The following is a 15,498-nucleotide window of genomic DNA, read 5'->3' on the forward strand; positions in this document are numbered from 1 at the left end:
ACAATTATGATGATCACAGGAACCTAAAAGATGAAATAAATGTTATGAAGCCTATTTTTTCCGCCTTGATTTTGTACATATATCTATTTGTAAATAATCTATTAAATATCTGGCTCCCAGAAAGATCTACACTAAATCCTATCCGGATCCTAACCCACCAAAATTGTGAATATTCGTGAGAAATGTATTAGGAAGAAGAGTTTTACTGAGGGTGAAGCAAGCAATAATCCTTTTCCCAAAGTTAACTCTCTCACTGGAAGTTTCATAGCTGTAGAGGATATTGAATTTGACTTACCTTTTGAGCACACTCTTTTCTAAACCAAGTGAGAATTTTTTTGCCCTGAGACAGTTTTTGATGAAAATGTTTTGAAACCTTATATCTTAAGACATGAACCTAACATTTCAGATTCTGATGAAGATGTTATAAAACAATTTAATAAAATTGAAGATTTATTGACTGAATTTAATCTAGCTACTCTAAAATCATTTACTGATCGATCGATTCTTTCCTCTTTTTCGACCTCATCACTCACCCCTCTAGTGGTTTCTCTTATTTCCACTATCCCTATTTCATCTACTATCCTTACTACTTCTATACCAACTCAACAAATCATAATCCCACTTTCTTTACCACCCTCAACATCCACATCAATTGTAGTTTCATCTTCCTCCCATTTACCAGTCATGGTAGCTCGATATGCCCCTCTTGTCTTACCAGGACAACTTCATGCCATGCCACGAGATTATCAGAGTTGTATACCTCAATTTGATGGAACTCGGCCAATCACAACACAACAACACATAGACATAATGAATGACTATTTAGATTTGCAAGAAGTTGATGAAGATGATGTGAAAATGAGGCTCTTTGCACAAAGTTTGACACGAGAAGTTAAGAAATGGTTCAGGGTATTTCCAGCAGCTAGTATTGTATCTCCCACAATTTCATCAAATTTTTCTCACAAGGTGGGAAGTAAAGAAAAATCCTCTTCAAATCTTAGCCAAATGTGAGAGTATAAAGAGAGCTCCTAGTGTAACAATTCAATATTATTGCACTAGATTCAATAATGTTTACAATTCTATTCCAACAACAATACAGACTCCACCAGGGCTAGCTCTGATCAAATTTATAGATGTTTTTGATGCAAATATTTCTTATCAACTGAGGCAGATAAATCCTGCTACCCTCAAGGAAATGCAAAGAAATGTTTTTAGTGTGGAAGAAAATTTATTCGCAAAGAGAGCAAGGTTAAAGGCTGAGAGAAGAGTCGTGATCAAAGAACAAACTTCATCTTCTTCATCAGATGCAAAGTTAGACAAATTAGTTAAAACCATGGAAAGAATGATGGAAAGGATAAGTTTAACTGACAGGGCTCCACCAAGAGAAACTCAAGGGGTCCTCAAATTAGAAATCCTAATTTTAGGAAGAATCCACCCCAAATTAAACAAAGAGAGCAAAGAGGCCCAGTTGATTGCAACAAATTAGACCTCCTTTCCAGGAGAATTATGTAGATGAAGAAGCAGAGATAGTTGAGGAGCATGAAGAAGCTCAAATAAATCTAATTGGGGAAGGATAAATTGACAATATTTTCTTAACTAAGGAGGAACAAGATCTATTCTTGTTATCACAACTAGAAGTGATCCCTGCAGAGTTGGATGATTATAAAAAGGGATATTGAAATTCTATCAGGGAGGTACACAAATAGTACGATTTGAGAAGTAAGAAGACTATTGGAAATACTCCCAAGATGATTCAGATTGATGCCCCTTTCACTAGCCAGGCAAAGGATCATTGTCAAAGGGAGACTTCTCAAAAAAATGATGTAAGTATTAAGGAAGTTGATAAATGTCAAATATATTTCAGTATTGAAAATGAATTAGCCAAGTTTAAAATTTCTATTGCTTTGATAGAACTGATTAACAAGAACACATATAGATCTCAAGTGATGAAGGCACTAAAAATAGGAGAGGGAACAGACACAGTCAACTTAACTAATGACAAACCTAAATTATTGTTTGGACCCAAAGTTGAAGGGAAGTCTCAGGATGGTATGTTGTGAAGGTAAATCCCCTCTGTGGACAGAGGTGATCCCTCTAGCCCAATGAGTGGGTCTAGAAACAAACTAAACAAAATATAATACACTTTCCTATCTTATCTTTAACAAATGCAGAGAGAGAGTAGCCTACCTCACTTTGATGCTAATCATTCAATCCTTTGGAGATGACTTCGATTCCTTTGCTTCCAAGCTCGCTTCTTACCTTCTCTTCACATTCGAGTACCTGTAATAGAGATGAAAGAGCAATGCAAGATAGAAGAACATATATGGCATACATCAAACATAAACTACTTAATATATCAAGGAGTATTAAGCTAAAAGCATAATCATTTATACAATTGTGGAAGGTGAACATCATATATATATATATATATATATATATATATATATTAATGAGCTAAAAATGGAAGCATACAACCTATTCCTTGATGTTTGAGACCCCCTTTTGGTGGATCTCCAAGTTCAAGAAAAGACTCTTCAAGCACTCCTCCAAGTTAGAATGGGAAACATTTGGGCATAATCTCAGTATAGGAATGGAGGATGGAAGGGAGTTGATTTATATGAAGGGAGAGGGAGTTAGGGATCCATAAAAGAGGGATGAAGGTCTACATCTCAAGGGGGAAACCCATAATGATAAGATCAAGAGGTCCAAATGGGAGAGCTCAACCATATCAACAACAACCAATATCGAAACCACAGTTCTTGAAGTTTCTTGCACATGAAGCTTCTCCTCCAGTTTGTGAAATCCTTCCAAAAGAGGTCCAACACTAGTTTTCATATCAAAACCCACACTGGTAGTGCTAGGGTAAAGTAGAGAAACTTGCCATCAGCATAGGAAGGCAGTGGAGAAAAACACAGTGGCTCTAAAAATTAGGGTTTTAGCTAACCTTCTTCAGAATTGACTCAGGGAAGTTTTCCTTTGTTTCTTCAAGGAGGTTCTAGTTTTTATATCATGATGGATATGCTTCATAGTTTTCAATGTTTTAGGACTTCAAGATATGGAATAAGAAAGGAATAGGAGGTGTGACAAAATACTGTATAACATATGCCCCCTAAAGCATGAAGGCAGAATAGGGATTGATGGCTGAGATTCTTTACAATTTAGTGCAAGGACTAGAACAACACCATCAGGAGACCTACAAATCAAGCTTATACATATCCGACATCTCTGATAATCATGCCTAGTGTCACATGAATAGGCATTTGATGATACATGAATCCATGGTACGGATGAAATCATTCAAATAGAAGGGATTATGTGTATAGATCCACGATGTTATTGTAGCCATTCAAATAAAGAGGATCATATATATGGACCCACGATATGGTCACAACCATTTCTACAGAGAAAAACATGTGTACAATCATGAATAACTCATAACTCCACACAACCTAGATTTCATGAAACAGAATCCAGGGTCTTGCTCTCCATCTCGACCCGATCAATGTACAAATTCTAACATGTGAATAGATGTGTTGATGTTGAACATGATAGAAAACCACCTGATTGCTTTTGAATGATGTAAACCATTAACATGCATGAGAGAAACCATCAATAATGACAATGGCTCTCAATGTACAATCAACACAATCCATGAATGTGAATAATGAAGCTGAAGTTGAAACCTGTGGAATCATCCGATCAAAGCCAATGATGTAAACCTATTGTCGAATGTGAAGAAATTTTCCTTGAGGCATGCAAGCTCTAAGGTAGTTGAAGGGATATTCTAGATCATCTTCCCGGATAATGAGCTGACGTCAACAGGAAGTGATCCATCTAAGGAGGGCCATAATGAATCCCACATCATCAACATGAAACAAAATGATGTATTAGAATAGATAAGTGTGATCTAGGACTGTGGAAGAAAGTCAGGCAGTGTATAAGAAGTAAAGAATTGCAAATAGGACTTCTCTTGAACATATTGGCAGCACGACTCTGGGGTTTGATAACATTTGACCCAACATATAATTAGAGGTCATGATGATGAAGTGGTATAACTAAATGAGAGTAAAAATAGATTTCCCAAACCCAGGAAGGCAAGTGCCTAAGTAAGGATCTCCCAAACCCGACAAGGACAAGAGATGAGTGTCATGTTCAAGAGAGACATACTGCCTTTATAAAATACAAGAGATGATCACTTTTACTTTTTCCCCCACCATTTATAATGAGCACCCATTATTTTTTATTGCAAGATTAAAGGGCATATAATATGATTTCCATATAAGTTCATCCTTTGAATGAATCCATCCTAGTAATTTTTGCGAGCGCTAGGAAGGAGAAACTCAGTCTCATCATGGTGACAATTCTTACATCGTTTAAGTTTTACGAGTCCGACGGAGGGGAAGCTTGACATATTTTTCATGTTTAGAGAGTTTTAAAGACAAGAAAAAAATAAAAATCCAAAGGCCCCTTTTCGTAGATCGTCTCTTGAACCCAAAAAGGTAGAAAACAATATCCAAGAGAATCTCTTAGCCCTATTCGACTAAGGTATTCCTTTTTCGTACAATAGTCTATCTCAGTTCGGAAAACGGTTAAACTGATATTGAGTAGATGTCATTTCATTTACTTTATTAGGTTCGAAAGGATAAGTACTCGACATATTTTCAGTTTTTGAGAGTTGGAAAAGAGCTTAAGGATGACTCTAGTGGGTTTCTTTTTCATTTATTTTTTGTGTCCGAAAAAAGTAATAAAATAAAACTTGTTGAATCAATCAAAATAAATCACCATCATCAAGAATGCATGACCTATCACTGCACAAGGAAGCACACATTACTGATTTCGATTAAAAATATTAAAAAATCAGTGAAATATGCCCTAGTTTGGTACAAAATATTATTTAAACTCATAAAAAGACCAAAAAGTAAATCATTTTTACCATTTCACCAATTTACAAATCTCAGATCATTTTACTTCATTTTACCTCATTTTTTAGGCGAGGAGTATGATAAATCGCGGACACCATTCACTGAGTCGTTTGTTGTAGGTAAGAGATTTGTCCCTTCCCTTCATTTTGGTACTCATTTCATGCATTTTCATCCATATATTAGGTTACAAGAGGATTTGTAAAAAAAATATGCCAAGGGTGATCAACAGGGGTTTTACCCATCAGACATGTGCTACCCACCCTATGGCCAACTAGGCCATCACATTGGCAGCCTATGAAAATACACACACAGTTGCACTGCTACCGAGGTAATTTTTATTATTGAAATCCTCCATGTTGAATGGTGTCTCTTCAATTTTCTCTCCATGGAAGCTCATGAAATGTTGGTTTATTGTTTTTCCACAAGATAATCAGTGAAAAATGGTGGTTGAATGGAAATAATGGGGACATGAAGCTGAAGACCATCAAGAAACTCATGATCCAAATTGTATTGATGCCATATGAGCATGCAGGTTTCTCAAGTTTTTCAAGATTCTTGGGAGTATATGCCACCCTGAGTTATTACAACATTTTATTAGTCAGTGGGACGTGGATTGCCAAATATTCATGATCAGGGACCAAGAAATCGAAATAGATTTCACAGATATTTATTTCATTACTAGATTGTCTAGAAAGGGATAAAATATTTAGGTGCCTGGTTCACGCACTAGAGGAGAGAGCACAAATATGCTAATTGTAAGAAATTGTCTAGGGACTAAAATGGACCAAATTGGGAAGATAGATATAAAGATCATCACAAATATCCCACTATGAATGATCCTGCATGCTATGGCCCAAATAGTTGGGGCTTAGGCATTACATCAAGTGACAAAATCACATTTCCAGTACGCAAACGAGTGTCTAAATCCCACAATCTTCAATTGGAGTGATGGTTTGTTGGTTTACCTGAAGCACTAACTTACCAAGTGCAAGCCAGGAAGTCTGAAAAAATTCAGTTTCAGATCTATTTTGGTAACATTCTTCCTAGAATGTGTGCCATTATTTCATTATCAGTGGTTAGAAGTGGATGCACCAACGCCGAGAGATCCACAATTACTCAAATGGGGTGAGTTGATGCCTCAACATGGAGGCAACCAACAATTTTCATTCCCTCTAACATTTTTTGGATGGCTATGTCAGAAACTAATCATGGTTGATGATTGGGCATATGCAGCCATGGATTTATGAGGAGATCTAGATCTTCCACTTCCACTAGCTGCACAGTGGACTGATGCAGGTAAAAACTATTTTTCAATTTTTTTGAAGTTTTATTTATTTATTTTTATATGTGTACTGATATTTTAACTTATGATGATATGTAGATGTGGGACCAAGGAGGCCTCTAGGGATTTCTACGATAGCCAGATGAGTGGCACGCCAGATTGAGGAGGCTCCTTATGAGGGATTTTATCTAATTTTTGAGGTAGAGCATAACCTGGAAGCTTTAACCAAGGGCATTCCAAAGTACACCTCGATAGATGAGGTGCCATTGTGGTACCAGAGACACACTATATCAGTTTCCACTAGACTATGTTGGCTATTTAGTCATGTGTTTATGGATATTTCGTGGTATCATGAGAACCATGTGCGCAAATAACCATCTCTAGTTCACTTTCTACACTGATGTCGGCTTATGAAGCCATGTGTCTCAGAACACATATCTTTTCATTTTGATGTGGCAAAATATTTTGCAAACTCTTTATATATATACATGTTTTTCTATTCATCATGTCTATTATGTGACGTTTTATGATTTACATGTTTTATAGATATATATCTAACACATAGTTAGCCAATGCATATGTTGATGTGTTCATGTGTCTCGGAATGTGATGATAACTAATATTGTCCATTAAGTTGTACTACAATGAGATGTTAATCAAGTTTCATGATTAACTCTCTAATTCCAAGAGAAATAGATTTTGACAAAAGCTCGATGACTGCACTATATTCAGCAATGTTATTAGTCATACGACCTAAACATATACCTTGTAAATTCACTAACTCACCATTAGGGTCATATATTTCCCATGTAGCAGAAGATAGATTCTATGTACTATGACAAGCACCATCAGTAAAACCAACGTAACGGTTGGATAACATCTACAAACTAGTTAGAGTACAAGGTAATCAGAGGAAAACCTATTTGCAAAAGCAAACTAACACACCAAAACCACATTGCACAGTAATGAAAACACACTAATGTACAAAATTATTTACATGAAAAATCACACATAATACTTTTTAAGGTAAATCCTATTTTGGGGCTTAGCCAAAGAATTTCCTTCATAATCGAATAACTCATAGGCACCTTTTTGTAAAAACATGTTTTACAATGTAACGCCCATGCCACATTGGTTCGAATTTCCGAGCTCCCAATTGGTCATTGGCTTGATCATATAACAAGACCAAGTCACCCTCAGAAAAAATGCAAGGAGAAAAAATTCTATCATATTGAACCCTAACTCATTTATTTTGTGCTTCAATTACTAATGCAGCAATACGACGAGTTTCATCAAGCCTTTCAAGGTAAATTAAACATTCCTCCTTAGGTGAGGTATTAGGGAGTAATTTGACAGCTAGTTTCAGTGAAGGAATTTCATACTCAATTGAAAGAATTTCCTCTATACCATACACCAGCTGAAACAGTGTGAATCTAGTGGCAGTCTTAGCTACGGTTCGGTAAACCCAAAGAGCTGAAAATAGCATGAGATGCCAATTTCATTTATGCATCCCAATGGTGTGTTGAAGCATGGTAACCAAGAATATTTTTACTACCTCAACTTGGCCATTGGCCTATGGATAATAAAGAGTTGAGTTGTCATGATGAAAGCCCAACTGAGCAGTAAGCCCTGCCATCATGTAATGTCGAAAATGAGAGCCATGATTAATAGCGATGGTTTGAGGGACACTAAATCGGTCTATAACATGGTTAAAAATAAATTGATCTATAGTTTTACTGTCAGTAGCATGTGTGGCCATCATCTCGGCCCATTTAATGAAATAATCAAGGATGATGATGATATAACCATACCCCCTGCTCGAGCAAGGGTTAGATTTCATGAAATCAATACCCCGTTTACCAAAGGGGCCAATTGTAACAACTGGGTCTAAGGTTGTAGGTGTGGTGCACTATTTACTGTTGTAAATCTGGCAAACATGACATTTTCGGACTGCTAAAATGTAATCATTAAAGATTGAAGGCCAGAAATAATCGACAAGAAGGATTTTTTACGCAGTAGCATATCCTGAGATATGACCACCATATGCCCAATAGTGATAGTTATTTAGGACTCTCTTAACTTCTTCAGGTGTTAAACATCTACGAAGAATAGAATCGACAACAACACAGTACTAGGTATCCCCAATGATTCGATACAATTGGGACTGATGTCGAATGCAGCGACATTCAGAATTGGACAACTTTGATCCAAAATTTTGGGTTTGGAGATAAAAAATAATATCCCCATATCATGGGTCAAGAGCATTGATGAGAAAGAGAGTTTTGCCAGGAATAATCTCATCAAAAGCCATAGATATGGTCGCAGAGGGAGGTCAAAAATTAACTCGATGAAAACAAGTGATTTCTTTGATTTGGTTGTAGAAAATTCCAAATCAAATTCCTGAAGGATAACAATCCACTTAGAATACTTGTCCCCCAGCAACTGATGAGTCAGAATCTAGGTCATGGGGTTGCATTCACAAATCACAGTGGTTTTCTGCAAGAAAAAATAGTGGCAAAAGCATTTCACAACATGAACAACTGCTAAAGCCAATTTCTCAACATGGGCATATCGCATTTCAATGTCAATAAGGTTTCTTCTTAAGTAGTAAATCATATGTTCATTTCCATCATCATCCTCTTGAACTAGTACCATGAAAATAGTACTATTAGTTGTGGCCAAGTACAAGAAGCAATCACAGAGGTAATTGGGGGGATGTGTCAAAGGAGAACTAATGAGGGTGTTCTTTAATGCACCGAAATATTGTTGAGCTATTTCATCCCAAATAAATGGGATCCCTTTTTCCAGCAAATGAGTAAATCCCTTGGAAAGTTCAACATAATTAGGTACAAAAAGACAAAGGAAATTAGGTCTCCCTTGCAAGCTCTGCCATCGGTATAAATATAATGGAGAGGGTAAATTCACAACGGCCTTGACTTTGAGGGGGTCAATCCTGATGCATTCTTTAGATGCAAAAAACCCTAGGAGATGACCAAATTCGACACAAAAGATACACTTATTGAGATTTACACAAATATTGTGGTGTCTACAGTGAATAAAGATCACTCGAAGGTGGTTAGGATGGTCATGACACTTAGCCAAATGTGTTGATAAGTCATCAAGATATGGTTGAACAATGCTTTTATTGTGATGAAAATCATAAGACATCACTCATTGGAAGGTAGCGCCAAAATTTTTCAGACAAAAATGGATTTTTTTGTAGGAAAAGGTTCACCATGGACAGATAAAAGAAGTTTTATGTTGATCGACGAGAATAATGTTAATCTAGTTGTAGCCATAAAAACCATCCATAAAACAAAAAATTTCACTCCCTACACACTCATCAATTATCTAGTCAATTAATGAAGTTGGATAATTATCTTTCAGACACGCCCAATTGATATCACAGTAATCAACACAAACCCGAATCATCCATTGTCTTTTGGTCACAGGAACAATGTTGGAAACCCAATCTCTCAATGGAATGGGGTAAATGAAACTATCCTTAAGAAGCTTTTGAACTTCCCCCTTTATAGTGGCTACCTTTCTAGGGTGCACTGGGCTAAGACATTGATAAATAGGCTTCCCATTTGGATAAGTAGGTATTTCATGTACAAATATACTCGGATCTATGCCAGGAATTTCTTCATATGCCCAAGCAAAGACATCATGAAATTCCTTAAAAAGGGTAGTGTAAATATTGATGTCATATGGAGAACAAGAAACCCTGACATGGATGATTTTAACAATTCCTAGTTTAGCATAAATGTTAATGGGCATCATAGTACTAATGTTCCCCATGTTTCCCTCAGACAAAACTTCGTGCACCAAAATAGGCATTCGAAGTGGATGAGTCAGTGCATGGGAAACAAAGGTATATAAACACAATGAAATATCTCCAAGGCTTGCGAGAAACGAGGAATGATGATGGGCATCATTCCAGGGAGTTTTTTCAAGAGACATAACCTTGGTGATACTCTCATTGGTTGGAAATGTCTCATTCAAGGGATCCAGAGAATCCCAAGAACCAAGCCAAGGGAATTGTGAATACGCATCTAGATGCATACTAAGATTAGCATGACTTTCAAAAGTGGCCGCTGAAGCCAAAAAAATAGCTTCATAGGCTTGTTCTGCTGGGCTGAGCGGCATGACAAAGCAAACAAATCAACTTGATTGGGATCATGAACTATCCAAGGATCATGTGAAGTGGAGATCATGTTGACAAAAGAAATGTTTCGAGGTGGGAGGGAAAAAGTTCCCATAAGAGAAGAGTCCTTAAAGAGATCAGCCCCAACACTCCCATAAGGGATGTCAATATTTCCCACATATGGCACATTTCCATTCGAAGAGCTAGAAGAGAAAAAGACTAACTGATCAATGATGACTATTTTCCACTCATGAGGAAAACAGAGCGCATAGAACAATGTAGAAACCACACAAAACATAGCATTGGTCCAACTCAAACCAATTAGAAGGTTCATTCAAGTTTCAATCAATTACTTCTACTTCTAAGTTAATGGTTTTCCCTTCCAACGTTATGGGAAAGCTTGTGAGAATAGCATATGGACAAGATCCTTTTCCATTAAAGGCTTCTAAGGTGTTAGGAGACTAGTTGAGAGGTGGAGATCCAATAGCTTTCCAGAATGAAACAAACATGATGCAGGTGGAAGCACCCTCATCAACAATAGTCTGATGAATCATATTCCCTTTGATAATTACTTGGATTAAAAAGGCAAGCTGATGTGGAAGACATGGAACATGATTGTCCAAGTCCAAGGTAATTAGACTCGAATCGTTAGGGTCAATTACTCCTATAACGTATAGTAATGATTTCTGTTGCAATGGAAAACTCTAGAGAAATTCCAAGGCAAACATTGCCAAAGGCGTTTGACCTAAATATTTGATAATATTATATTGCTGAGTAGCTTGCGCATTCGAATTGTATGCTAATTTCCAAAGAACACCCTGATAGTGTCAGTCTTATCATACTGCCATCAGTGATCAAAATTTGCTCTTCCGCATTTTCATAGTAGGAGTCCCATATTGCAAATTTTCAATAATCCATTAGGTCATAGATCCACTGATGGTTGAGGTCACTGATGTTTTCCCTCATGAAACATACTTGCTGATCCTCTTTCTTATTGTTTCAGTCAAAATTCATTTTCCTTCTACAGTTCATTTCATTAGGTTACTAGGGTTTGGTCTCATTAGGTTTTAGGGTTGTCACCATAATTAAATTTGATGGTTGAATTCCAATAAAGATCAGCAAGGTCATGAGGATGTCAAATAAACTGAATCAAAGTGTCAGAAGAATTGAAAATCATTTTTATCAAAGTCAAACGTAATTTTCACCTCAAAACATATTTTGAGGAGAAAACAGAGTATCTTGGTTTTTATTATCATTTCCTATGTAATTTCATGTTTCTATATGTAATATTGATCCTAAGCTGCCCATAAGTCACCAAACTATACTGCCAAGCTACAAAGACTACAAAAAAATCAAGGCAACATGAGCAAATCCACCTGTAAAAGCAAAAAGTGAAAGGCATTAAAATCAGGGTTTCTAAAAAGGCAAAGAAACATTGGAAAAGTGGGTTTTCAAAAAGAAAAAATTAAAATGGGGTTCATATTTAAACTCATCTTATTATATTTTCACTCCATAGCAAATCAAAGGAGCCAAAGTAGAGGAGGAATACGAAATTTAAAAGTCATTTTAGCAAAACAGGGGCAGTGCTGCAGGTAGGAAATCGATGCTACGCTTATGGAGGATTTTTTCCTGGTGTTGCACGTAGGGAGAAGGGTGCTATGTGTAGGGCCTTACACTATGCATAGGGTAGTTTTCCACAGTTCAAATTTCAATGGGAAATGTGCTTAGAGCCTTGTGTTGCGAGTCTATGCAGAGGCGCTGCGGTTAGGGTAGCCAACTCCAAAAACACTCCAACCTTCAAATTTTTGCCAGATTTCCTCCAAATTTCACCTTACAAGTAAGTACCAGCACTTGTCTTGATGATTGGTTTGCATATATGAAGTTTTAGACAAGTTTTTCACTCTCTATATAAAGCCCTAATTTTCACTATAAAACCCTAGTCATTTGGTTTTTCCCATCATTCAAACTCATAACTAAACCCTACACCTCCCTCTCATACCTTACCCATAGCTTCATAAAGTCATCCATACCCATCCCTATAAACCCTAGAGCATATCATTCATCCCATACATTGTCTAAACTATGTAAACCAAAAAATTGACTAATCATGAATAGAGGTGATTCTGATTATGACGAGGAGACAACAAGTGATAGTTCAGTGGAGAGGAGAAGGTAACAGAGAAAGCCTCATAAGGGAGGCAAAATCAGAAGAGAGGAACCAACCAGCTTAGCAAAACTACAGGCCTCTCCATTAGTAGTTTCTTGTTTTAGGCACCTTCAATGTTATGAATTCTGTGAACTAGTGGAGAGAGTGCAGTTTCATCATGAATTGGCTAAACTCTTTGTGGCCAACCTACATAACAACAAAGTGACTCTTGTTGGGGTGACTTTCTCAGTGTCACCATCAATTATTTTGGAGGTCACTAGAATTCCTGATGTTTGTGAGAAATGGTACAAGGCTCGGGACCTTAATGAGCATTACTATGAGCCTTACATCAAGCCTCAGTATAGAAACCAGGTGAAAAGGCTTTTCCCCTTTAACTCTTTGGAGAACAGGTATGTCCCTTTGATGAGGATTATCATCAAGTATTCCACATGTGAGGGTAGGTTTTCTAGGTTATACACTTATTGTATCAGACTCGTCATGCACTTCACAAGGGTAAAAATGTTGAACCTCCCTTATTTCATGTTTAGAAACATTGACAAGATGGCTTACCTTGTTTAGAAAAATCCATATCCTCAGCAGATGAATAGTATATATCATTACTCCTTAACTAAAATTATTTTCCTTCACCATATCAGTCTTCTCAATATTCCTTGGGAGACTTTCATAGCTCATGACATGTTCAGGGGACCTCAGATTCCTCCATCCATGGTGCAAGAGACAGTTGGGCCTTCAAATCATGTGGAAACAGGAGATGAACACCATGAGACAAAGACTGCTGAAGTGCCGGTGTTCTTGATATATCAAAGAGGGTCAAGGAACTTTTTTGTAGTGGCTAGACAAGTGTTTGCTCCACAAGGAGTGGAAGGGACCTTGCCTTCTTCATCAGTCCACAGGCAAATGTTATCTCCACAAGGTGTGGAAGGGGCTTTGCCTTCTACATCGACACAATAGGTACAGGTTGAGTAGCTAAGAAAAGACAAGGAAAAAGTGCAAGAGGAAGACCTTGGTGATGAGGAGGAAATATATTTTGACTTGAATAAGCATGAAGAGCTATAGCAGCGCTATACTCATCATGGAGTTGATATCATTGACTTGGAGGCTCAAGATCAAGAAACCATCAAAGGCATCATCATAAAGGAAAGGGAAACTCAAATACAAGCTTTGTCGGTCAACCTAGAGAGAGCCAAGTATGTCATCACATACTTAGAATAGGAAAATAAATAGTTGAGTGACAAACAAGTCCTCATGGAGCTGGAAATGATCAAAGAAAATAGGCAAATTTCCAAAGAGGCTCGTCACATTGACTCCTATTGAACAGGAAATTGAAAATGATAGGGAGAATTGGCTTGAGAGAGTCAACATACATCTTGAAGGACTCATTGAGAAGGCCAGCAGGGATAAGAAAATGCTTAGACACATGGCATACCATTACATGACCCGTAACAAAATTTGTAACATGAGGATTAGAAAGTTAAAGGCTAAGCTAAGGAGAGCTTTGGAAGGAAAAAGGGAGCAAGATAGATTAAATATGTTGGATGAAACCTCCCTAGCCCATCATAGCATGGTGGTGTCTCATGCCAAATTTTGGCAGCTTTTGAAGAAATTTTCTCATTTTGAAATTTTGGAAATTCAAAACACAAGAAATATTTTTATACTAGCACCCAATGGACAAAAGGGTTGCATTTTTGGATTCAGGGCATCAAGGACATTCACTCTAGCAATTTTCAAATTTTGTTAAGCACATTTAGTCCACTAGAAGGTCCAGAAACACTCAAAATTTGACCTCTCTACGAGTTTTTGGACACACAAAGGCAGCCTTGGGAGAATTGGTTTTTGAGGGGGCTAATGAGCTCCAAATGAAAACATTCTAGGTGTTCCAGAATCTAGACTTTAAGACCTTTCCAATGACCTATCCTGGGCTCAATCTATATGATGGGAAGGCCTCAAAAAGTGGACTCAAAGTGGCACTACGCGTAGGACCAGTGGCGCTATGCATAGGGCATTTTTCACTCAAGATGACCTTTTTGCCTAATTTTGCCTATTTTCTTGATTTCTCTCTCATGCAAGTGAATTTTCTGATGTAATTAATGATGTGGATTGTAAATTTAATAGTCAAATACTAGTAGATGGTAGATTAATGGACAAAAAGTGGTTTTGAGGGTAACAAATATGTTTCCACTCGTGTAGAGGCAAGTTATTTGACTGCCTAGATTCATGTTCTTAGTTTAGAAGTGGTTGAAACAACTCCTCTCCTCTTGGATTCAACCCCTGATGCATAGAATGAGCGGTTTAGATGTCTATATCATGTATTCTCTTTGTCATTTGCAAGGGTTGGATTCAGCTGGATGCTCATGTACTGAACACATATAATTTTGTAGCAGTTTTGGCAGGAAACTAATAAAGTTGCAGCTATTTTTATGGGATCCCTATGGTATGGCCTTTAGCATGTGTTTCTTCTTTTGTTAATATGTTCTCATGTTATTTATGTATGCCTCTTTCATATAATTGTTTCGGATTGGTTGTTTTCAAGTCAGATATGTGGAATACATTAGGTTCTAATGCTCTACCTTGGGAAAACACCAGTATTTCATGTTTTTATACTGTTTAGGAAGGATTCACGACTTTCTCATGCCCTTCTTAGCTCCTCACCAGTCTAGCATTTCACCCCATCAAGCCTAAGGTGCTGAAGATCATACCTACCTTGCCCCATAGAATCCCCTGCAATTTTGACTTAGTTTCCCAGATCCATATTTCCCAGCTCCTCGTGATCTGGAAAAAACATCAACAATTTCAATCAAAACCCTTGAGATACTATACCTAGCCTAAAATCTTTACCTAATTCAGCTATCCCGACCAAGATTCATAAGGAGAGAGCCCTCTTCTGGCCTGGTAGGGCTAGCTACTAGGTTAAGCTTGGTTTGTGGTTACCCTAGAATTTCCTCCATTCAGCCTGAGGTCAATTTAGGCAATAACATAGTGG

The sequence above is a fragment of the Pinus tabuliformis genome, chromosome X (genome assembly GCF_031772625.1).
Source record: "Pinus tabuliformis cultivar Carrire ecotype Pingquan chromosome X, CPIR1, whole genome shotgun sequence".
Taxonomy (NCBI): Eukaryota; Viridiplantae; Streptophyta; class Pinopsida; order Pinales; family Pinaceae; genus Pinus; species Pinus tabuliformis.